The sequence below is a fragment of the Lycium ferocissimum genome, chromosome 1 (genome assembly GCF_029784015.1).
Source record: "Lycium ferocissimum isolate CSIRO_LF1 chromosome 1, AGI_CSIRO_Lferr_CH_V1, whole genome shotgun sequence".
Classification (NCBI taxonomy): Eukaryota; Viridiplantae; Streptophyta; class Magnoliopsida; order Solanales; family Solanaceae; genus Lycium; species Lycium ferocissimum.
In genome coordinates, this window is record NC_081342.1 from 17,623,527 (window position 1) to 17,632,865 (window position 9,339).

Consider the following 9,339-nt stretch of genomic DNA (forward strand, 5'->3'; position numbering starts at 1 on the left):
GGATTTTGTTTGAGAGATCATAAAGGAAATTTGATACATGTACAAGCAGAAGAGATACATGAAACAACTAACTTGGAAGCTGAGGCCATTGTCATCAGAGAGGCTATATATTTTTGTGTTCCCACTAATCTGGATCAGATATTGTCGGCATCAGATTCTCAGATAATGAAGAATGTCATTGAAGGCAATTGGGAGGCACCATGGCATATTAGGACAGTGGTTGAAGACATACTCAAGTTGCAGGGAACATTGTCAGGTCTGTTTTGAACAGACATACAGAGAAGGAAATTCATTGGCTGACTATTTAGCAAATTATGCTCTGGACTTTGGAAAACTGGAGGTTAGTTCTTACTTTGATTTACCAACATAAGGAAGAAGGATACTTAATTTGGACAAATCTGGTTGTCCTACATTGAGGATCAAAACTAAGAAGATAACTTGATGAATGATGGTTGATGTGGAAGATAAACTAATGGGGAATGCAAGTTGTTTCACAAGTATGCTAGTGATTACAATTATTATCACAAGAATGAACATACAAGCTGATAACATTTACATGAAGGAGAAGTCCACAACTTCAGAGAATCATTGCAGGATACAAGTTTTCACATTTTTTATTAGGAAAATCTCTCTAGAATGTATTTCTAGTTTGATCCTAGCTTAAATTATTTTGACTAGCTCTGATAACATTCATGATGTACAGACTATTGATTTTTTTTCATTATCATTAATAGAAGCATGTAGGCTCCAGCATATAGGGCTATTAAATTATATTAAAAAAAAGAGTATTTGCTACTAAACCCAAAATATCGCTTTGTATCGTAAATTTTACAAACTGACGATTTGTATGCAATTTGCTGTGTCGCGTAACTTTTCCAATTTAAATATACAAAACAAGAAAGTGAACATAACCTAGGTTTGAAGTTTCTGAGAGCTAAATTTTTTCCAAAAGTACTTTTTTTTGAAAAGCACTTTTGAGAAATATCCGTTTGGATTAGCTGATTGTAAATAGTCAAGGGTGATGTTCAGGCCTCACTGATTTGTACCCTAACTTTCGGCCTCGTTGGTGATGGTTCGAATCCCCGTTGTAATCCATCCTACTTTCCCCTACTCCCCCTTATGTAATAAAACCATTTAAAAAAAAAAAAATTGTAAATAGCTCATAGTTTTAGGTGTTGAATGACATTTTTAAGTGTTGAAGCTGATTTTATAAATAAGCAGTTACGTGTTTGGATAGAAGTGCTAAAACTGCTAATACACGGTTGATGTGTTCGGTAAAAAGTGTTGATAAGCTATTTTTTTGTTAGAATGACTAAAACACTCTTCTTCTTTTTCTTTTTCTTTTTCTTTTTTTGGTAAAAAATTATAAATTGAAAAGTATCTTTATAAAAAGGGAGGAAAGACAAAATATGGAGGAAGTTAGAAATTCTATTTTGAGAATTAGAACAATCATTAAGGATATAATAGTAATATACTTGGTCAAACCAAAAGTGCTCATAAGTTAAAAAGCAATAAGTTGGGGATGACCAACTTATGACTTTTGGCTAATTTTGGCTTATAAGCACTTAGCTTATAAGCATTTTAGTGTTTACCAAACGCGTAGTAGCTAAAAAGTGCTTATAAGCCAGTTTGACCAGCTTATAAGCTTATCAAAACACTCTCTAGAAGCACTTTTTAAAAGCTAAAAAGTGCTTATAAGCCTGATAAACATCAAAGTGCTTATTAGCCAAAAGTCATAATGTTACACCCCGTACTTTTGTACGTAAAGTTTCGTCGTGAGTAAGTTGATGAAGATTTACAAGGCAAGGTTGTCATCAAGGTCAAAAGGAATTATACATGCTCATTCTTCATACATGAGATCTTGGTATCATGTTTAGTAAGTATCAGGAAGGTTGGATGTTAAGCGAATCGAAGAAATTAAGTTTGTTGAAACTTTGGCAGAATTCTGGACAGAAATTTTGGGTCATATTTGGGGAGGCATATCTCCTAGAATACGAGGAGTTATTTGACCCGTAACCTATGCATTCATAGGTTAAGCGAGTCTACTTTCCAACTCAATTGGCAGAACTGAATTCGCACATCGACGGTGGGAGTTATGGGCCGTCGAAGTGTCAACGACCTGTCGATGCACATCGATGACCCGTCAATTTTCAGGCGGTGCAGCTGATGTATATATGCATCTATTTCGTGATTTTTTTTTTCATTTCAACTTACATCAACAGACCCTAAACTCTCCCTAATACTCATCAATCCTCTCCTAACCTTTCTTTGTCATCCAAGCAACATCCGAGCCCCGAAAACCCGATCTAGTCAAGGGAAAGTTGTTCCTAGGGTTTCTATTGAAATTGTTGAGCTTAGGAGTTGGATTTGGAGTTTTGTTCTTGGAATTCCAGCCCCTTTAAGGTACGTATACTATTCTTATCTTTGCTATTAAGTTGATTACCAAGAGTTTTAGTGATTTAAAGTGAAGGAAACATAGTTATGGAAGCGGTGAGTTAATTGAGTCAAACTAAGATTAGGGGCTATTTTAGGAGATGTTTTGTCATGGATTGATTATATTTTGATATGAAAGTATTGACATAAGTTGTTTGTGGAGGAATTCCTTAGTTTAAAGTGAAGGAAAACATGATATGAAAGACCTAAACTAGCTTGTTGATGTGGTTGCCTTGAAGGCTGTTTCGATTGGAATTTTGGGGAGATTTCTACTTGTTTATGTTGCTGTATATTGTTCATTGTTGTTGATGATGTTTTGTGTGTTATGCACCGTTTGGGGAGTTAGATTGGAGTAAGAATTATAGGGGAAATGTTATCCGAATTTCGTTAAGTTTCACACGTACTTGGAATGGGTAGTAAGGGATGTATGTGGCCTAATTGTAATTTGTGTTATCTTGGTTGTAGTGTTACAAGCTCGGGAAGTACGCATCGGACATTAGGTAGACTCCAAGGTATGTTAAGGCTAACCTTTCTTTCATTTTTGGCATGATCTTATGATACGACCCAAGAAGCAAGTAAATGAGCTTCCATATTAGTCTACTCTTAGAAGCACTAGGAGTACTTCAGTCTTTGATGTTCTTATACCCCGTCTATGATTGTTCCTTCTGTTCATGGGTCTTGAAATTTCTTATATTGATGATGTTAGCTCAAAGAATGTTCAACGAAGATAGTACGACCTCATGTCACTCCAAGAGTTCTATGTATTCATTTCATTTATGCATTGCATCCATATTCATATGCACATTAACCCGTGACCTGAAGGCGTTATATATGCGAATATTATATTATATATGGATCGGGCCGTACGTTTCTCGGCAATATTATATTATATATGGATCGGGCCGTATGTTCCTCGGCACTATTATATTATATATGGATCGGGCGTACGTTCATATAGGATATGGACTATTATATTATATATGGATCGGATCGTACGTTCCTCGGCACTATTATATGATGTATATGGATCGGGCCATACGTTCCACACCACTATCAGTTATATTATGACCTATGCATATCATACATTATTAGAGGTAGTTTCGGTTATACAATATAGGTTGGTGATCTTCTACCATGTTATAGATGCGCTTCGAGATATTGGGATATATATATATATATATATATATATATATATATAGATTATGAACTTCTATGTACTTGTTATTCTTGTGCTTGTACATACTGTAGTCGGTCCATGCTTGAAATTGCATTATCCGTCGGTTATTACTCCCCTATTGCTCGGGGGGCTACGTTCATATGCCATGCGTGGTCACGTAGACGTGGAGACGATCCATTCATGTCGGAAGAGACTTTCCTGTCGTAGTTGGTGTAAGTCCATTTGATCCGGAGTTGCGGTCCATTTGGTATGCTATTTTGAGATGTATATATGTATATGGGTATGGCGTTGGGCCATTCCATCCTTTCTACAACTTTTTGTTCCATTGGAGGTCGCGTAATAAGCAATTGATGTGTGTGTAAAAAGTCTTAAAGTATTCGTGATGGCTAAAACCTTGTCGGCTCTCATTCTTTTTGCGTACAGCATATATAGCGACCTATGGAGTTAAAAATTCTATTTTGAGAATTAAAACAATCATTTCGGTATTTTGCACATATATATATATATACAGAGTTGGATATGAGTCAGATATGGGCCCCGCTGTTGTTATGTGATAGTTAAGCAAGTGTAGGGGTGTCGGTCATTAGGGTCTAGCACTCGTGCGATCATCAATTGGGTCTTAGCCAAAAGCCATAAGCTCGTCATTCTCAACTTATGACTTTTCAGCTTATAAGCACTTTTGGTTTGACCAAGTATTTTACTACTCCCTTTGTCCCAATATGTGACATAGTTCAAATTTTGAGAGTCAAACAGTTTAATTTTGACTGTGAATTCGGGCATAAAATCTTTAAGTTTTTTAAAATAAATATTAACTTATTTGGAAACTACGTAAGAAGTACTATAAGTCATAATAACTAATAATTCAAAATATTTAAAAGATATATGAAGAATTTACTGTAAACAAAATACTTGTTTTTTGAATCTCGAAATCCGAAAGCTGTCACATAAATTGGGATGGAGGGAGTATTTCATTCTTAATAATTTTTTGAATTCTCCAAAAATCATTCCCATTACAAATTCTTAACTTCCTCTTCACTCTATATTCGCCGTTCATCTTTTTTCTACAAGGATACTTTTAAATGTATAATTCTGAAGGCTATTTTAGTCATGCTACAAAAAAAAAAAAAAAAAAAACAACTTATCAACACTTTTATACCAAACACAACAACTGCTCATTAGCAGATTTAACACTTCTATTCAAATACGTAATTGCTTATTTATAAAATTAATTTCAGTACTTAAAAGTATTTTTCGGCATTTAAAGCTTATCAACTATTAACATTCAGCTAACCCAAACGAACTCTAAGTAATTAACCAAATACTCTTTAGCTTTTTTGTCCGCAAAGTGCAAACAGCAAAATAAATGTTTTGTCCTCCAATGCTCTCTTGCTCTTCTTCCAAGCTTCTCGCTTGCAGGTTCCTTCTTCATGTTTCACGCTCTTCAAGTATTTTTGCTGTCTTTTTATTAATTCTTTTCAAACTAGTTCTTTTTTGTTTTGAAATTTCTAGTTTTGATATCTAGTTTAGATATTGTTGTAGAGATTTTATTCCAAAACAATATTCTTTTTGTGTTGTAATGAGTATTTGTGATTGATTTCTGATTTTGGATCTTCAAATAATACTTTATATCCAGAGGCGGACCTACATGAAAGTGCACTCCCACCCTTCGGAAAAAATTATGTATATATATGTATATACCTTGAGAAATTAGTATATATTTAATTGTGCACTCTAACAAACGAAAGTGTCACTACAACACAAGGCATATATTGCTACAAAATACATTGTAGCTAAATATAAAAATTTCCGTGGCTAAACACTTTAGCCACCAAAAAAATTTCCGTAGCATCCGTAGCAAAATGTAGCGTAGGTAAAAGTTAGCTACAAACTTTACATAATTCGTGGCTAAGAATTAATACTTATTGCTACGAATTTTTTGTGTTGTAGCTATGATGGTAAGAAATTTTTGCCACGAAAAATATATTTGTAGCAAGTGATTTTATTCTTTTGCCACGACAAAATAAAGCGTGTGGCTATCTTTATGCTTTAGCCACAAAGTGATATATTGTGGCAAAAGATGTAATTTATTTTGCCACAAAAATTAAAATATATAGCTATGCTTACATATTAGCCTCTTGTTATTAATATTTATGTCTAGCTACAAATTCAAAATTTCATAGCTAGAAATCGGCATAAGATCCGTGGATATATTTTTATTATATATTAAATTATAAATTATTGACATAAATTTATTTATTAGTAGCGATAAAACTTTTCATTGCAAATCTATTGCTATTTTTCCAGATTAAATATTTTCAATGGTTCCATATCAATACATATATTATGAACATTAACAACATAATAAGCTTAAGGTATGACTTAATTCATACAAAAAATACACAAATATATAACTAAAGTTCAAGACTAGGCTGGATAGTAACAAATATTACAAACTATGTATAGTATGTTATACATTTCAACCATAATCTGTAAAATTCTAAAGTTTCTCATATTCAAAAAAAAAAAAAAAAAAAAAAAAAAAAAAAAAGAAGCATTTGTCTGGGATTTGTGATGCTGCAACCCTCCTAATGATCTTCTTGCATTCAGGGAAAGCACGAAGTAGGTTTTACCTGCATGAATATGCTTGAAAGCCTCAAAACAATGAAACAAAAATACTTTGTCACAAACTTATATGTGAATCATAATATAAAAATGACGGATATAAATACATTTTATGTATCTCCATACCATAAACAAAAAGGCTTAACGAATGTCTGCTTTTTCCTCTTCTCTAACTCTTGTCATTAAAATGCATCTGTAAATTCAGAAAATTAAACTAACAATCAGCACAATAAGAATGGGCAAACCCAAAAGAAAAAGAAAAAAATTAATACAAAGATGAAGTTTGCTAAGTAACGATAATAGAATCTCAAGAAAAAAAAAGATTATGTCTTGACAATTCTTTTACAAGAATTTTAACATATAACAAAATGAAAAAACACATAGTACAATATAAAGATCTTTGTAATTGGAAGAGAGAAGCGCCGATTACAGCTGGTCGAAGACTAAAAGGGAAAAGTAATAGAGGAGGTGCGGGCGTGTGGCGGCTGGAAAGGGAGAGAATTGGAGGAAGATGTTTAGGTTTTGAAGATTTTATTTTGGACAATTGCCCTACCCTTTATGGCCATTTAACTTATTCACTACTATATTTTACTGTTCTTTCCTTCTATAATAGTATGTAAATGAAAGTAAATGCAAGTACTAACAAATATTAGTAAGAAAATTACTTCTGAAGATATCCTAAATAATAACTACATATAATTTGCATTAAGTAAAATAGGAAAAACCAACTACTATATGATATCGTTAATTTTTGCATATGGTCCTATTTCAATTATATTAAATTCTTAATTAGATTTATAACGATTAAGTTTTAAAATAGCACTATAAATCTAACCTTTATGCTTATTTAAATTGAATATGATTAGTAATAAGTATACAAGATACATGGAAAATAGATAATTTGATATACTTAGTTATTCAAATGTAATTTAAATTAATTATATGGAACATATATAAAAGATATATATAATTTGATTAATGATAAATTATTGAAATAACAAAGGACCATATCATTATAACGTTTTTTCTCATCTAGATCAAATATAATTAGTTATACAATGTAATTGGGTACAAGCTTCTAATTGTTTAAATTTTAGTATATAATTAGTTATAGTTATTTACTATCAGTTAGATATGATTCAATTCTTCTTTTAATTATAATTGGAACTTACATGTAATACTTATTTAATAAGAATTTATAATATAATTTATGTTTTGATTAAATGTTTGGCCAAATTTCTAAAATACTTCAATTATTTTTTAGGAATGTTTTTGTCAAAATAGCTTTTCAAAAGTATGTTTGGAGAAAAAGTTATTTGTGTTTGAACAATTCATTTGATAAGTGCTTTTTTAGTATTTGATAAAAATATTGTGTTTGACGAATCTTTTCAAAAAGTGATTTTACTTATTAAATTGCGAAAATGATACTAGAAAATGATTTTTAGAAGAGTTTAAGTAAGTTTTTTTATTTATTTAGGAAAAATTTAACACATAAAATTAAAAAAAAAAACGTTTTAAGGTATTTAATCAAATATAAATATAGTTAAACCCAAAAAGGGAGGAGAAAAAAAATTGTATTTATATTTGAGAGATATATTAGCTATATTAATGATATGTAGTTTTACAAATATAATTTTCTTGGAGGGATAATTTTGTCTTGAAAGAATTAACTTTCTGCTTTGCTTTTAAAAAAATAAAAATTTATAACTTTTTCCTAAAATCAGAAAAAAATAGTTTCTATTGTTACTACAAAACACATTTTGATTTTGGCCAAACATCTCAAATCTCTAAAAAGAAAAGTGTGTGAATATCAAAAAGTACTTTTGGCTCGCTAAAAGCAGCTTGCAGTAATTATTTAAAAATGAGTTCTTAGATAAGTGAAATTACTTTAGACCATCTCTTATAATGATTTCGTAATCGATACAAACATATTAATTTTGTATAGTTAATTTATTGTGGTTAAAATACTACTATTGCAATGGTAACCTCACGTGCATAACAAAAATTATAGTTAACTGTGGAAATTTATCATCACTCTAAATTTATAGTTATTCATTTTGTCATGACAAATAATTATAATTATTAAGCAAATTATTTTTACTTTTTCTCAAATATAACTTGAAGAAAAAATAATTTATTTAGCTACGAGAGTTTTTGTCAAATAATTCAATATGGCTAAAAGATTACTACTGCTACAACAAATTTCAACTCGTGGTAAAAAATAATGATTAGCTACGAAATTTTATCACAACAATAAATTCGTAGCTATATCATGTCGTCATGATAAGTAATTGTAGATATTAAGCCTACTATTGTCACAGTTTCTTAGTACTTGAAGCAAAATTATCTGTTTAGCTATAATATTTTCTTTTAAATAACTCTTTGTGGCTAAAAGGTTACTATTGCTACAGTAAGTTTCAACTTGTGACAAAATTAATAATTAGCTACGAAATTTTATTATAGCAAAAGGGTGGCTATATAATTTCGCTATTGCCACAATTTTTTAGAACTTGAAGCAAAAGTATCTATTTAGCTACAAGATTTTGTTTTAAATAACTTATCATGGCTAAAAGGCTACTATTGCTACAGTAACTTATATCGCGTGGCAAAAACTTATGATCAGCTACAAAATTTTACTGTAGCAATAAATTTTGTACCTATTTAGGTAATTATTGCCACAATTGTTAGCAATTATAGCAAAACTGACGAACTAGCTTTGTCAATTAAATTTTAAAGTAGCTAAGAAATTTTACGAATTTGTAGATAGCCATGGAATTCAAATTTCCGTGGCTATTACTAGGTATTAGCCACGATTTTTAAATTCATAGCTAAGATTTCGTAGCTATATATGCCTTATGTTGTAGTGTGTTTTTGGGGCACGTTGATTGCAACTGCTGCTTCCCTTATATATCACCCCGGATCGAACCCGAATGTCACTTTTAATTATTTTTTTGAGCCTATTTTTAGGAAAACAATAAGCTTTAAATGAACTTGCCCAGATTCGAACCTGCACTGTCACCACATGTTGCACAGCCTTAGCCACTGAACTATCTCTTTCATTTGCTTCACTGTGTTAAATTTTATCATTACACATATTTGACCTATAT